This window comes from Haemaphysalis longicornis, unplaced genomic scaffold, assembly GCF_048455015.1.
Source record: "Haemaphysalis longicornis isolate Haplotype H1 unplaced genomic scaffold, Haemaphysalis longicornis Haplotype H1 scaffold_7, whole genome shotgun sequence".
In the NCBI taxonomy this organism is placed as follows: Eukaryota; Metazoa; Arthropoda; class Arachnida; order Ixodida; family Ixodidae; genus Haemaphysalis; species Haemaphysalis longicornis.
Window position 1 is genome coordinate 12,985,634 of NW_027526422.1, and position 16,401 is coordinate 13,002,034.

A 16,401-nucleotide genomic window follows, 5' to 3' on the forward strand; every position below is an offset into this window, starting at 1 on the left:
TGCGGGCCTTCTGGCTCTTTTCCCCCACTGTGTGTCCACGCTTTTCATGTAAAGATACCGTAACACTCTGGCCGCCCATCCCTGCTCATCAATATTTCTAAGTGGTTCTTCAAAGCATATTTTGCTCTGCGCTTCTCTCACTTCAAAAGAGGCCCATCCCATGTCTCCCTGCACTGCCTCATTTGTTGTTTTACTGTGTGCTGCTAATGGCAATGGACCTACCGCCCTCTGATTTACTTCTAGCTCTGATTGAATATCTGATTTGACACACACTACTGCGTTCGAAAGGGTGAGTTCCGGTACCATTGCACCCTTCCAGATTCATCTCACTACTTCATATTTGTTATATCCCCACAGTGCTCTGTGCTTCATGATAGAGGCGTTTCTTTTGCCTTTCATCCTTAAATGCTCCTCATGAGTTTTTAGATGCGTCTGACCTTTGTTTATCCATATGCCCAGATATTTGTATTTCGTTACCCACGGTATTGTTGCTTGTTGAACGAATACCGATTCGTTACCGATTATCGCACTGTTGTGCCACGCCATGGAGAAAAATGAACTTAGTAAAGCTGTTGACTGGGCTAGTTGGTGATTCATAGTGGTGAAATGTAGCACAGAAAAAATACACGGGGACGAAAGGTATACACACGGACAGCCCCTAACTTCGAACTGGTTCTTTATTAACGTAACTGCATAACTGCATATATATGTGCATTTGTCGTTTCAGAAACAATAAAAACAGGAAACAACAAACAGGAAACAACAAACAGAAAAAAAAATGCCGAAAAAGAAAGAGCAAAGACACCAAACACGCGCCAAATTTTTTGGCAATCACAGTGACCATCGCGCATGGCCCCACATTGAGTGAGTGAGTGAAAGAACTTTATTGGCATGGCCCCACATTGCGAAAAATGCAGTTCACGGTAACATAGCGCAACCCTACGGTTTGCTTACGCAGTCGTTCCTTTCACGCGCTATCTGAGCTGCCTCACTGATTAAGCGCGCTTGCTTTGTGCTTAATCTTAGTGACCACTGTGGTGCCGAGGAACTGCGGAGTGCAACCCACACACATACTGACCTGCTGTGCAAGAAAGCCTTGGAACCCACGTCGCTTTACGGGACAGGTTCTGCTTGTCAGCTGGGACAACTTATCAGGAGCGCTGAAGACAACTCTCACGCACGTTGTCCCATTTTCTTAAGGCGATGGGACATGGAGTGCAGACAAAGGATCACAGCCTCTCTCTCTCTCTCTCTCTCTCTCTCTCTCTCTCTCTCTCTCTCTCTCTCTCTCTCTCTCTCTCTCTCTCTCTCTCTCTCTCTCTCTCTCTCTCTCTCTCTCTCTCTCTCTCTCTCTCTCTCGTGTTTCCGCTGTAGTTTGACCTTGTATGTCGCGGGCAGTGCCCCTGCATTTCTGTATTTCTGTTTTCTTCGCATTGCCTTGGCTAAAGAGACGAGCAATGGGCGAGAGCACCCTGCTCCCTCTAGGCGCTCCGACTGAGCCAGGAGACCGACTAACGAGGCGTGGTGGCAAGACCTCTGCAAAGCGTTCGAAAAACAGGCCTGCACAGTTTCTAACTTAACAACAAGTTTGCAGTGAGCTGACGTGAACGGAAGGATTGGCTTTACTGGACAGGTTCTGCTTGCCAGCTGGGACAACTTATCAGGAGCGCTGAAGACAACACTCACGTTAACATGTTGTCCCATTTTCTTAATGCAAGACCTCTGCAAGACCTCGAAAAAGGGTACCCTGGTGGTATACCACGCGGGGTACCTTGCTTCCCCTAGGCGCTCCGATTGGGTCAGGAGACTGGCTCACGAGGCGTGGTAGCAACACCTCTGCAAAGTTTCGAGAAACATGCCTGCACAATTGCTATGAGCTATGAGCTGACGTGAACGGAATGATTGGCTTCTGCGCGCAAGACTCGTAACACCAGCAGGTGTGGTTCTCAGAGAAGCGAATCCTCAGGTCTAGGAACCGAATATTGTCCTTGTCCGGCATCTTGTGAGTAACCACAAGCGGCTTGAGGCATTTTCGGAAAGTTTTTAGTACCTGCGCGACCTGCGGGTGGAACATTTGCGAATCACAACGCAAAAAAAAAAAAAGAGATAACCATCCACGTAACAAAAAGTCCTTACGTCGGAAAATTCGCTCAGCCATTCCTCCAACGCCCAGTCCAACTTCGCCAATAGCAAGTCACTCAAAAAAGGCGCTATGGAGGACAAATGCACGCACACACACGCACACACGCACACGCGCACACACATACACACTGACAGTAAGCTGGTCGGCCTGTAATTTTTCATGTCCTTCATGTCACCTTTCTTATGGATTAGTATGATGTTCGCGTTCTTTTATAGATTCCGGTACACTCGCGGTCATTAGGCATTGCGTGTACAGGTTTGCCAGTTTTACTAGTACAATATGCTCGCCATCCTTCACAAGAAGAACGCCAGCGGTGGTGGGGTCCCTAGAGCCACCGCTGGAGGTCGGGGGATCTTCCAGGGTGGAGGCCTGTGCCTCTCAGGTGTTTCAGGTGCCGCCTTCTGGCTGAGTCCAGTGAAGGACACGCCCATATTAGACGGTCCGCATCAGCTTGTTCGGCAGGAGCTGTGCAGGAGGGGCAGGTGTCATCGAACGGACCGGATATGGTATAGCGTGGTGGCCACGCCCGGGCCACAGCAGGTGAAAGCGCCACTCCAACGCGAAGTCTGCGCAGCAAAACCTCTTCCCAGCGAGCAAGTCTACTGGGGAGGTCCGTTCCACACGGGGGCATGAGGGCACGTGTTGCGCGACGCAGAGCGTCCTTCCGTTGGAGAAAGTTTTCTGATGGACCGGTTGTTAACATTGGCAGCAACCAAGGAATAGACGTATAGGGTGACAAGCCCTGCCCGCTGCATTGTGAGCGGGGAGCGTATTGCGCCGAACCCACAACAACCGGTGAGGCGGATGAACTAGAAATAGTGCAATTGTTGGATACTGATTGTGGTTTCTGATCGGTGGTCTATGATTGATTATGCAAAGTGTTGTGACGCGCAATCGATCATTTGTAAAGTTGCAGCAGGGCTGCTGCGAGTCTATTAGGGTAATTTTGACGTCGCTTTGGCTAAGCAGAAGTGTTATCGCCACTTCCTCGGATTGGGGGGAGGGGGGGAAGGGGGCTGTGTCCGGGGATTGAGACGCTACACCTGTGTTATTTAAAACTGCGGTGGTTGCCTAAGCTGCTCTTAAGGGGTAGCAGGCTGCGTCCGTAGGCGGTAGATGGACGCAGAACGAAAGTGAAGAAGATACGAAAACACGATGTAGCAATAAAGAAGTCTTTGATAAGTATCGCTTGGCTTTCGCTTTCAGAGCAAGTAAGCAGAATTAAGTGCCTCGAGGAGTTTTTTTTTTATTATTGAAACGACAACTATGATAGTGTTGCATGCGTAATTCGACACACGCGTGGAGCGTATTGCAATCGCGTGTACCCTTTTCGGAGCTCTCTTTCTGCTCCACTGTACTATCATTCTCCTTTGTTCGGCACTCGCGGTGCGGGTGCCGAACAAAGTCCACGGAAAAGTCCACGGACACGAAAGACCCAAAATCCGTGCCATATACAGCTTCGCTGTAAAATGGGACAAGCACGCAACCTAGCAAAGCGCCGTTAGTGCAGAGTCAATGTTGAGTTCTATGCTGAGCGGCGCGGGAATAAAGGTATAAGTTACAGTCGCATAAAGGTAGAAGCACACGTGACATAATCCTCCGGTAGCCAGCTTGCTCCCACGTACTCGATCTATGTCTCACAAACTGTGCCTAGCGGCCGGGTTACCACAAGTGGCGGTCGTTCAGTTAAAGCGCCACGGCGTGATCTTTCGCGCCAGCGGACGGCGCACGTTCCGAGAGGGACTCGGCGTGTCGCGCGAGTGGCCGGCGGCGTGTCCGGCGCGTATATCAGGCGCAATGAGCGGCTGCTGCTTCGATCAAGTGGCTTCTTTCTTGGGGAGGCGGAGCCGGCTGCACGCGCGTCGCGCGACCCGAGCGCCCCTTCGGCGAGCACGGTCCCGTGAGCGGCCCTGAAGCTGAAACCTCCGGTCGCCACTGTCGCAGCCGGACACCCAAGAAGCAGGAGACTGCGCCTGGATCCTCCGGGGACCAGCGCCGTGGTTGGCGCGCCTCGTGCACTGCCCGTCCAGAGTCCCGTGCAGCTCCCTGAAGAACCCCTTCTTCGGCGAGGCGAGTTGGAACTGTTTGAGTCTTTGGACCGGCCAGAGATATATGCGAAGGGAACGCGGCGTATACTAAGACGCAGCACTGAGGCAAGAAGCGCGCAGAGAGCCAACTGCTGCAGGCTGACCTTATGGACGAGGGTGTTGCTCTGTGCTGCGTCCAATGTCAGCTCTGTCCTTATCTTGAGCGTGAACCCACTGTCTGACTATGTGACCCGAGTGAAGTTATCCGCTGAATGCCGCACCACACGGCGAGGCCCATTTACTTCGGCTAACTAGCTGCTCAACTTCTATTACTGCCTACGTGGCTTCGAAGAGTTGAACGAGTAGCAGGCACGTCTTTCGATGTTGGGCCTTTTCTTCGCTCTTGCTGGGGGATAAAGCTGCGTCGCTCGGTCTATTACAAGTGCTGACCGATGGCCGCGGAAATGAGAAGTGACTGACTGCCTTGCCCGTATGCTCACGAGGTTTGAGCGCATGTGTCACACCATGGGCTTTTGCATGTATGATGTAAACCGAAACTGGACACCTTTGTTCTAGTATACGTTCTGATACCAGAATGAGCGCGTTTTTGTAGCCAGTTAGGCTATATTTTATAGTTTAGAGCTTACCGTTGGTATTTATTCACTTAATTAAAAAAGAGGCGTACATTCTTTCACTTATCTGCAAATTCCATTTCCAGGTTTTTGTAAGGGAAATTTTGTTTACGCTTTGGCTTACCGACTTTCCCCATATAGCGGAAGAACGACGCAAGGCAGACCTGGGCCATGGCTGCCCTTCGCGGGGACGATCACTTTAATGACAGGGGTACTTTCATGATGATTATGATGAATGCCGAATACCCAGCGGGAGATTTAACATCCTCCCGCCCCCGAGATAATCGATGGGTGTACAATAAATCCGTAATCCCAACATTGTTTTTTCTGTCCATAAGGTCAATCCTTGCGACGCGGTCAGGGAATGCTATCCCCTCTTACGTCTCCACCGGTGCTTGCGCCGCCGTGCAGATATCACGACAGCCAAGGGCCGCCAATGTAATGCGGACGACAACCAAACTGTGGGTCCAGCTGCCTCCGAAGGTTGTAGTCCTTTAGCCTTGCAGTTATTGTGGCGAAGTCGATGTCTTGCAAGTCCTAATATTTTGGTGAAACGGTAGCTGTTGCGCAGGAAGTCTAGTGGTGTTCTCATGCCGGCTTTGTGCTTGCCTTCCGTTTGTTTTTCCACTCCTGACGAGACCGTTTTCCTGCTTCTTGTCAGCTCATTGTACGGTTCGGATGGTTCTCCACCGGGCCTTGCTGCCTCCTCGCATGGGGCAGACGTGACACGCCAAGGTTTCTCGGCTATCCCAACTTCGCTGAGACGGAACACCTCAGATTCAGGCCTGGGTACAAGGTGTAGCAATCCTCCGTTGGTTAGAGTTCGTCGGCTTTTCATTACTTCCAGTAAGCGCACCAAAAAATATAGCGGAAGAACGACGCAAGGCAGACCTGGGCCATGGCTGCCCTTCGCGGGGACGATAACTTTAATGACAGGGGTGCTTTCATGATGATTATGATGAATGGCGCATACCCAGCGGGAGATTTAACACCCCAGTTATTATATCAATACCCAGTATTTCTTTTGAAACCACTACTCTTTCAGTGTTTGTGCTTCTAATCTGCGATCGTGTTTAAGTAGAAACAATTTACAATTGAAAATGCCGAATTAATACCCCTCAGAAGATTTTCTTTAACAGACAGCTAGCGTAGGTATGTTGGCGGCGTCAGAACGAACATGGAGTGCCCGTAACGAAAGTTTACTGCAATTGCTATATAAATAATGTGTTTTCATGCCAAACAAAGAACGTGCAACATGCGTCGCATGTTTGTATCTGAAATCTCTCGTAACATGAACTTCAGCGTAACGTCAGCGTAACAGCGTAATGATGAACTTCATGTGAGGAAAACCAGTGAAGCAGATGCGTATGTGGAAGAAGTGAGAGTATAATAACAACATTTTGGCTTTGTTATTTGCGCGAGTGAATTCGACAACGCGGGCAGTGCACGATAGCAGTGCAGAGAATGTCGGGAGCGCAGGACGATTCTGGGACGATTCACGGCGCCAAAGTGTAACGAACGCACCACAGAAAACAAATCATCTTCGAGGTATTCCGGGCTTAAGTAGCCTTTTTAGATTTTCAAACGTAACTTCAGCGAACTTCTATCATTTTTTTTTCTTTCGAGAAGAGCCCGAACCCTACATAACCATAAGCAACTTAGAGAAAGCCAACATAGAAACGACACGTTCCTAAAGCAACATTTCTTTGGCCGAAACGACGCGGCGAGAACCATATAAGCGCCTTCATGTCGCCCATGCACGAAAACGCCGTAAGCCATCGCACACGTTAGTAGAGCACAACCGGAACTCATCAAAACAATGTTTAATGTTTGCGCCATCGTATACGATCAACCTCTTATTTCTGGACCAGTTGCAAAACTAATGGGTGGGAGCCATCGGGGGCGATTGTCCCCTTACTTTCAGAGGCCTTCGAGATGAGTACTGCCAAGCCTTCTTCCACCAACCACGGTGGAGGAGTCTCTTATTAGGTTGTTTTTGTTTTTGTAGGGAGCATAAATTTTTTTCCCTTTTTTTCCCTTACCCTGTAGTTTAAGTGAGACACTGAAACTGGAACGCACCATGTCACAACAGCATGCAAGCTTTATTCCTGGAAAAAAAAATCTTGAACCGCATCGTTAGAAGGTTTAACGAACAGTTCTTCGGTGTAAATATGCGCGCAGCGTTTATTTGGGTATTAATTTATTTGCTGATTTATTTTACTCACAAGGCCGACGGCTTTGCAAAAACAATGAAACTAACAAAAATGTGACAGCAACATGTTATCATGGATAAAACCTAGCAACTGCAATCAATACCAGCATTCCAATATACATTTCCGGGAGCGCCCTCTCATCGCACTCTCTACTATCATTTAATGTTCATTCTTGTTTTTTCGTTTTCGTACATGCTGTCCTAACAGTGCCGGAACCATGCACCAGGTGGAAGTGAGGGAGCGATTCGCCTTTTCCCCCATTTCGTGTTGCTCCCCTGGAGCCGTGCACACATCGTATCTTGATTTGATACACCGCCGCCGTAGTATTCGCGTCTTAGTAGTTTAAACCATGATAATTTTGCATTTTTTTGCCCACCGGAGTAACAAAATCCGGCTAAAAAGTAGCAAGTATATCGGCCTTGAAACTCAAATCACGAAAATACTCGCGCCTCAGATTCCCGCACATATTTGCTTAACCTGTAAAACACACGCATATAAATAAAATTTGCCTTGCGTATTTGCGAAATGTCGCGTTGCAATATTGAGGCGTCGACGAAGGCGGAAATGAAGAAAAACGAGGCCCGCTGGCGTATATCCTTCGACCTTTTGTAAATAAACACCTGCCCCCTCCTCTTCCCAACATACCCATTCATGCAGGCAACAGATATATATATATATATATATATATATATATATATATATATATATATATATATATATATATATATATATATATATATATATATATATATATATATATATATTTTGTAGAACAGAGACGTACGGGACGAGGGATTCCGTAAGGACACATATCAAAGTTGCAGTCCTGATTGCCAGTGCTGTTTGGCGTTTTAACGGTGTTTTATAGTGCCGAATGAGGTCAGATTGCATTTTTTTTGCAGGAATATATATATATATATATATATATATATATATATATATATATATATATATATATATATATATATATATATATATATATATATATATATATAGTAAGGAAATGAGGGGCTCGTTGATGCAGGCAACAGATATATATATATATATATATATATATATATATATATATATATATATATATATATATATATATAGTAAGGAAATGAGGGGCTCGTTGAGGAAATACAGAAAGATAGGTCAGCAGTCTACAACGCCGAAGGTGGCATAGGGGTGTGGTTAGGCTCTTTTCTTTTTCACTACGGTTAATTAAGTAAACATTTTTTTAATTATACAGAAGAAAGAAAGAAAGAAAAACACGCGCCCAGAGTGGGCACCGAACCCACGCCTTTCGATTACATGTCGAATGCCTTACCAATTCGGCTATCTGGGCGACTGTGTGCTCCTTCACTTTCTGGGCTATTTAGGTATATTTACTAGAAGTGTATCTGACGCTTGAGGGTGGTAGCCAGCGTCACTCTGACTACACGGGGAGAAGGGGACCTTCTTTTCAACCCCCGGGGCGTGACTCGAACGTCTACAGCCTGTAATGAGCGGGTTACTGGCGGGAAGCCCTCTTATGCTACCTAGGCATCAAGGCTGCCAGAACCGAGACCCTCGCTAGGCTTTCGCAGAATAATATAGTAAGGAAATGAGGGGCTCGTTGAGGAAATACAGAAAGATAGGTCAGCAGTCTACAACGCCAAAGGAGGCATAGGGGTGTGGTTAGGCTCTTTTCTTTTTCACTAGGCAGCCTTGATGCCTAGGTAGCATAAGAGGGCTTCCCGCCAGTAACCCGCTCATGACAGGCTGTAGACGTTCGAGTCACGCCCCGGTGGTTGAAAAGAAGGTCCCCTTCTCCCCGTGTAGTCAGAGTGGCGCTGGCTACCACCCTCAAGCGTCAGATACACTTCTAGTAAATATAAATAGCCCAGAAAGTGAAGGAGAACACAGTCGCCTAGATAGCCGAATTGGTAAGGCATTCGACATGTAATCGAAAGGCGTGGGTTCGGTCCCCACTCTGGGCGCGTGTTTTTCTTTCTTTCTTTCTTCTGTATAATAAAAAAAATGTTTACTTAATTAACTGTAGTGAAAAAGAAAAGAGCCTAACCACACCCCTATGCCTCCTTTGGCGTTGTAGACTGCTGACCTATCTGTATTTCCTCAACGAGCCCCTCATTTCCTTACTATATTATTCTGCGAAAGCCTAGCGAGGGTCTCGGTTCTGGCAGCCTCGATGCCTAGGTAGCATAAGAGGGCTTCCCGCCAGTAACCCGCTCATGACAGGCTGTAGACGTTCGAGTCACGCCCCGGGGGTTGAAAAGAAGGTCCCCTTCTCCCCGTGTAGTCAGAGTGGCGCTGGCTACCACCCTCAAGCGTCAGATACACTTCTAGTAAATATAAATAGCCCAGAAAGTGAAGGAGAACACAGTCGCCCAGATAGCCGAATTGGTAAGGCATTCGACATGTAATCGAAAGGCGTGGGTTCGGTCCCCACTCTGGGCGCGGGTTTTTCTTTCTTTCTTTCTTCTGTATATTAAAAAAAATGTTTACTTCATTAACCGTAGTGAAAAAGAAAAGAGCCTAACCACACCCCTATGCCTCCTTTGGCGTTGTAGACTGCTGACTATATATATATATATATATATATATATATATATATATATATATATATATATATATATATACAGTGTAGCCCGGTTATAACGAAGTAAGCGGGAATCTGAAATTTCTTCGCTAAAACCGCTTTTTCGCTATATCTGGACTATTATAAGACCGCTATAATTGGGACGGGAAATCAAGATCACTTCGTTATAACCGCTATATCGCTGTAAGTGGGTTCGTTATAAATGGGCTACACTGTATATATATATATATATATATATATATATATATATATATATATATATATATATATATATATATATATATATATATATATATACACGTGAAGAGCATTTAACAAATGAAATTTCATACTAACGTTTCAGGAAGTCAGGAAGAGGGCTTTCTTTCTTCATATATATTCACACTCCTGCCTACCTTCTTTCTGGACGGCGTCGATGTGGACGCCAAGGTAGTGGTGTGTGGTTCGCTCTGACGAGGACATCATTTTTCAGGCCAGAGGCGCAGAACCTCAGGCCGTCTGCTGCGAGGACCAAGCACCAGTGCAGCCACGCGCCGTGGAAGTCATAGCCGCATTGAATGTCCCCCGTCTCTTCTTCAGTTCTGAAGAAGGCGCCGAGAAGGCCTTCCGCCACTCACTCGTTACAGCGAAGAGTGCTGGCTATCGCCTTCAAGGACAAAAAAAAATACTTGTTCGCATGTCCTACGGCTTCCTGTCGCAGTGTGCTGTTGTTCTTCGTCACTTTCGTTGGTTCAAACTTTCATTATTTCCAATTGAGACGGCTTCGTCTTGCGGTTCAAATTACCGACCTTTATCAAATTTTTATGACGTTTACATTTCTATTGACGTTTTCGATTCCATGATTCCCCTCCGTTTATTCGCTTCTGTCTGGCTTCTTTTTGGTTATCTTGGCATTCTTTGCTTCCTCACTGTTACTTGCACATTTCATCGTGCACCGAACAGTACTTCTTAGCACCCTTAGTCGTTCTTAGCTGTGTTCACGCTTTTCGTGTCGAGGTCTCTTAACGTAGGTTAATTAATCGTAGCATTTCTCCAAAACATTTACTCCCAAATATTTTACTCGCCAAGCCTGTTTGGGCTTCGCTGTTATACACCACGCCTTTGGAAAAAAACATTTTTACAGCACAACACCACTGCATTGTGAAAAAGCAGACTCTACAAAATTTCAGATGCTTGTAAATTAGTTTTTTGTTCAATGTGGGAAAGATAACATCACGAAGACCCAACCACGGTGTGGAGGGCTTAATTGACTACTATGCACCGGACCCCTTTAAAGCCGGCGTCACCACTAAAAACATACGCATTGCTTGAAGAACATGTTTGCAGGGGCAACGTAAGTTGTTATTTAGAGATATGAAGGCTATGGGGTCTTTATTTTTATTTTTACAGCGGAGCTGTTATGGGCTAACTCCCCCGTTATTTATTTGCGCGCTTAGGCCGAGAAAAGCCGTTCCTCTCCTCATTTCAGCACGCCCCGTCTCTTCGGCCACCTTCTCGCCTCCGGTGCTTCATACATTGTTATAAAATGACGTATATTTGCTCTGAGAAAATGTCTTTCCAGCAATCTATTTGCATTTAGAAGTGAAGCCAACTTTAGTAAGATTGATGATAGCTTGGTGTCTGTAAGATGGCTTTTTCACATGAAGTGTTTCACAGTGAAGCCTACCCACACACAAAAAAGTTGGCCGCGTATCTGCTGACTTCGCTGCGAGTGTCGCCCAAAGGCTATATAGTCTTCTGCCACGTAAATGCCCCTCTTCTGTCCCCCGCCCCGCTTTCATGCTCTTCCCTTCTCTTTCGATCCTCCCACAATAAACACAGAGGAGGTTCGTTAATCCTGCGTTCCACTGCTCGCGTCATGTACTGGACCCTTTTGTTGCTGTTGAACTTGGAACACTGCCGCGAGGTCCAGGATCGTGCCTGTCTGTCTGCCCGTCTGCCCGTCTGTCTGTCTGTTGTTTGTCTGTCCGTCCGTCCGTCCGTCCGTCCGTCTGTCTGTCTGTCTGTCTGTCTGTCTGTCTGTCTGTCTGTCTGTCTGTCCGTCCGTCCGTCCGTCCGTCCGTCCGTCCGTCCGTCCGTCTGTCTGTCTGTCTGTCTGTCTGTCTGTCCATCCGTCCGTCCGTCCGTCCGTCCGTCCGTCCGTCCGTCCGTCCGTCCGTCTGTCTGTCTGTCTGTCTGTCTGTCTGTGCATGAGCGATTCTCCTTTTCCCCCCGCTTCACGTTGCTCCCCTGGTGCCGTGCACAGAGTGTATCTCGACCTGATACACCGCCGCCAAGTATTCGCGTCTAGCTAGTTTAAACCATGCTTATTTTGCATTTTATTTTTCCTACCGGTGTAACAAAAACTGGCTAAAAAGTAGTAAGTATACCTGTTTGTCTGTCTGTCTGTCTGTCTGTCTGTCTGTCTGTCTGTTTGTCTGTACAAGTTAAAATAATACTTGAACGACAGGTTTATGTATACACAACATTTCTACACGACTAAATCTGGAAACACTTTCCATGCTTGTCAACATTTTTCAGCAAAAAGAAAACATTAGGCCTATTTGAGCCAGACATTAATACAAAAATGGTATTTGCAGTGTTTTCTTTATTTTAAATACGCGGCTGAATGTTTTTTTGCGATAAACATATGCGTTGAAAAAAAAATTTGACCCATTTTTGAGGCTCGTGGCAACCGAAAGTAAATTTTAGTGCGGCTACTGTGCTGCTTTCCGGCTGATATGAGCGCTGGGGACTTGAAGGAGCACTGACACGAAAATTTTATGTTACACTTTTATTACTTTTATTGATGCTTAATGGTCTGGCGAACCTGAAACAGCACTTCAAATACTTCAGCGCGCGATAGTTAATTACATTGAATGTCCTGAAAATCGTTTGTTTCAAATTCCCGCGCTTTCATCCCGAACGGCGCATATGACAGAATCCCGGCCTGACCTCACCGCTTTGTGCGGACGTCACCGGCGCCCGCTTGAGAGGGTGCTGCGCCCGCTCGCCGCTCATGGGGCCGCGCGCGTGAAGTGACGTCACGAGTTTTTGACGAGCGCTGTCGCGTCACTTCTTTTGGCTTTACGGGGTGATGTCACGCTTATGTCAATTTGATGAGTGCCGCTCCGCGCGCTGCTCCGTCGGCGCGATAAATGAGATCCAATTGAATTATGTTCTTCGCGTCGCAGGCCGCTCATATTTCAGCCAGGGTATTCTGTTGAGTGAAGGAAGCGAACTGTGCAATAATATTAACGCCGAAAATTGGTGTTAGTGCTCCTTTAATGTATTTTTGGCCCCTTCCGAGATCTTACGCTGAAGAAGAGTGGCCTAGTTTTCAACTTAGACTGGGCCAGCCTTACGTGGTGCCTAAGAGACCCCATAAAGCTAATATACTGTGATTAGAGATCCTATGTGCAAGCCAATTTTATGATTTGCTTTTTGCCTTTGAAAGCCAATAAAAATAGGCTTTTGGGACAAAAAGCGGTGATAAGGAAGCGGCTAAAAGAAGGCCCAAAAGGCAGCGTCGCTCAAAACTCATCCACAAAAGTGGTGGAAGTCATCATCAACATATTTATTGAGGAAAAGACAGATATTCACTGCAGAGCGATGGATGAGGTCCTAATTTCAAGTATACATGGGAAAGATTAGACGGAAATATCTACAACTGAGCTCTCAGTGTTAAATTGCGTTTTTCTATTGATTTCTTTTGCGTGAATTTGGAGTTTATGCTATTTGTGACACCGTGGTGATTCAATAATTCTGTAGTTCCTAGCCATTCAATACATAAAAAAAACAGTCATTTCACGAATTACCAATCTACTGATGCGCGACATTCGTTTCGTATTTGTTTCGTAACATTTTACGGAAAATAATACATTTTTCGCTTTTTCCATAGAATGTAATCAAGAACTGTTGCTTCCCTTTCCATAGCAACTATTGATTTCAACTGGAGATTTTGTCAGAATAAGATTTCGGATATAAGCTTCTGGTTTACAAATTTTCAGGCTTTTTTTTGGCATTATAGAAAGACAACTAGCAGTGCCTTGCCGAAAATGGCGATTTCTCTGGTTCTAACCAAAGTCTGACTTGAAGGTGACGACTTTTCAGGCTACTTTCGGCAATTTCCCGGCTACTTTTTCTTTTTTGAGGACCAGGCAACTCTATCCCAGTTTCTGGCTTTTTTTTCACCAGCAAACGCAGTTACCGCTGTACCATAGTTGCAAGTCAAGAAATTGCAGTTCATCGTCACTCGGCAACTGGACATTATTAACACACAGCCCGCGTCCATACCCTTTGAGTACTTGCCACATCATCCCTGCTGGCTTGTGTACAGTTGTCACTTTTTAACATCACCAAGTATACAATAATCCACATATTCGTAAATCAGGCTATCCATCCTCCACAGATCGTGACTAAAATCTCTGTTCACCAAGGGATATATTGCTGAAAAACGAAGCAACTCTGAACCCAATGCTGAAGACGCCATAACGCTGAAGAAATAACTTGTCCTCCCCCTCAACGACAGCGGGTAGACTGCGCCTGCGCGTACTGTCCTTTCCCTCCGCTTCGTTTCTTGGCTGTGGCAAAAGATGACCCAAAACATTGCTAGGTAGGATTATTTTCGCAAAATATTCTGCACTTAGAGATAAACAATGTTGAGACAGATGTAGACAGACAGATATATATATATATATATATATATATATATATATATATATATATATATATATATATATATATATATATATATATATATATATATATATATATATATATATATATATAGAGAGAGAGAGAGAGAGAGAGAGAGAGAGAGATCATGAGGTTCGATGGGCCAGTATAAAAATAGTGAAAGAAGTCGACTGACACGTTTCCCGTTTTTGTTGCCAACAGTTTCGGAGTTAGAAACTCTTTCTTCAGGGCTGTATTTTAATTTCTCACATTGCATCTTTATACAGAAACTTCTGTGAGGGAGGGTTACTTCCCTCATCCCTGCAGGAGAGGTCGCGGGTGAGGGGTGTTTCAAACAGTTTGAGCAAGTGAGGCATTCCGAGAGAGAGAGAGAGAGATAAACTTTATTTTGAGGAAGTGTCTCGAGGAGAATCGAAGTCCGAATGGTGGCAGGTAACGGGCCGAAGGCCCGCCCCGTCCTGGACGTCTTCTCCTTGGCTTAGGTTGGGGGTCCCGTGGTGGCCATAGGCTGGCGCCTTCTGGCGACCTCTTCCGCCCTCTTGACCAGGCGGACCTGTAGGTCCGGGTCGGGGCTGCGAAGCGAGGCCTCCCACCTCTCCTCAGAGGGTATTTCGGGAAAGGGGTCCTGGGGGCATGCCCACATAATGTGGGCCAGGTTGGCATGGGCGCCACATAAAGGGCACGCCGAGGTGGGATAGAGGCTGGGGTGGACATGGGTCATGGTGGCCGGATTGGGAAAGACTCCAGTCTGGAGTTGGCGCCAGACGTGGCTTTGCTCTAAGGTCAGGGATTTGTCCGCCCGAGGATAGATCCGGCGGGAGAGGAGGTAGTAGGTGGTAATTACCACTGGTAATATCGTGAAAACCGATCAGACGGTTCCGCGCGGACCGGGCTCCGTGGTAAGGATACGGGTTCGGCCCTGCCCGGATAGTAAATCCTCGGGCTAGGTCATGGGCCGCCTCGTTTCCCTCGAGCCCAGAATGCGCGGGGGTCCAGATCAGTTGTACTGGGTATTGCGGGGGGTTCCTGAGCAAAATTTTGAGCGCCGTTGGGGATATACGACCAGCGGCAAAATTTTGGAGAGCAGTTTTAGAATCGGTAATGATCGTTGCGGGTGTGGGGGTGAGTGAAAGGGCGAGCGCTATTGCTGCCTCTTCCGCCGGTTCTGGGATGGGCGTCCGGACTGTTATAGAATCGAGAATGCTGGTGTTGGGGTAATTTTGTACGGCGATTGCGGTGAAAGCCTCCTTGTGTCTGTACTCTGCCGCGTCGACGTACACGACTTGCGGATCATTTTTATACTTCTTGTGCAGGGCGCGGGCTCGTTGTTTCCTGCGCTCGGAGTGGTACGTGGGGTGCATGTTGCGGGGAAGCGGTTTGGCTACAATATGAGAGTGAATACTAGGGGGAACTGTTTTCGCGTCCTGATATAGTGTGTGATATCCTATTCCTAGTTTGCTGAGTATGTATCTCCCTGTGGGTGTGCGAGCGAGGCGTTCGTACTGTCCCATTAGGTGGGCTTCAACTAGTTCGCTGGCCTTGCTGTGAAGGCCTAACCCTTCCAGTTTGGCAGTGGACGTGCCGGGGGGAAGACGTAATGCTGCCTTGTAGGCGCGTCTAATGAGGGCATCAATTTTGTTGGTTTCGGCAGCTGTTAGTTTAAGGTATGGAATCGAGTAAAGTATTCTGCTCACGACGAAGGCTTGGATTAGGCGAACCCTGTTCTGCTCGGTCAAACCTGAGTTCCTATTGGTGACCCTTTTGAGCAAACCAATGGTTTGGTTTATGTGCCGTTCTATTGTTTGGATAAATTTGTGATTTAGTCTAGTGGATTGTATGTGCAGCCCTAGGACTTTGACGGCCGGGACCTCCGGGATCTCTCTACCTTCAATATGGAGTTTGATGCTGGAGTGAAGCCATTTTTTCTGGTTCGGGGGAATAACAAGTAGCTCAGACTTTGCCGGAGAGCAGGCCAAACCCGCTCTCCTGGCCTCCTCCACCACTACCTCTATGCCTCTTTGCAGTGTTTCTTCAATGTTCCCATCACTCCCCTGGTTCATCCAGAGGGTAATATCGTCTGCGTAGAGGCTGTGGTACAGGTGGGGGATCCGTGCTAATTTCTTCG

General features: G+C 46.9%; 1 protein-coding gene across 1 annotated transcript in view; it reads left to right on the forward strand.

The window, feature by feature from the left end:
* The first annotated feature begins 4,045 nt into the window (after positions 1–4,045).
* Positions 4,046–16,401, forward strand: part of LOC144144546 (metabotropic glutamate receptor 2-like) — a 47,557-nt gene continuing 35,201 nt past the window's right edge. Inside the window, exon 1 of the mRNA XM_077676056.1 lies at positions 4,046–4,213. The gene's annotated coding sequence lies outside the window, so the exon portion shown is untranslated. The remainder of the gene's footprint in view (positions 4,214–16,401) is intronic.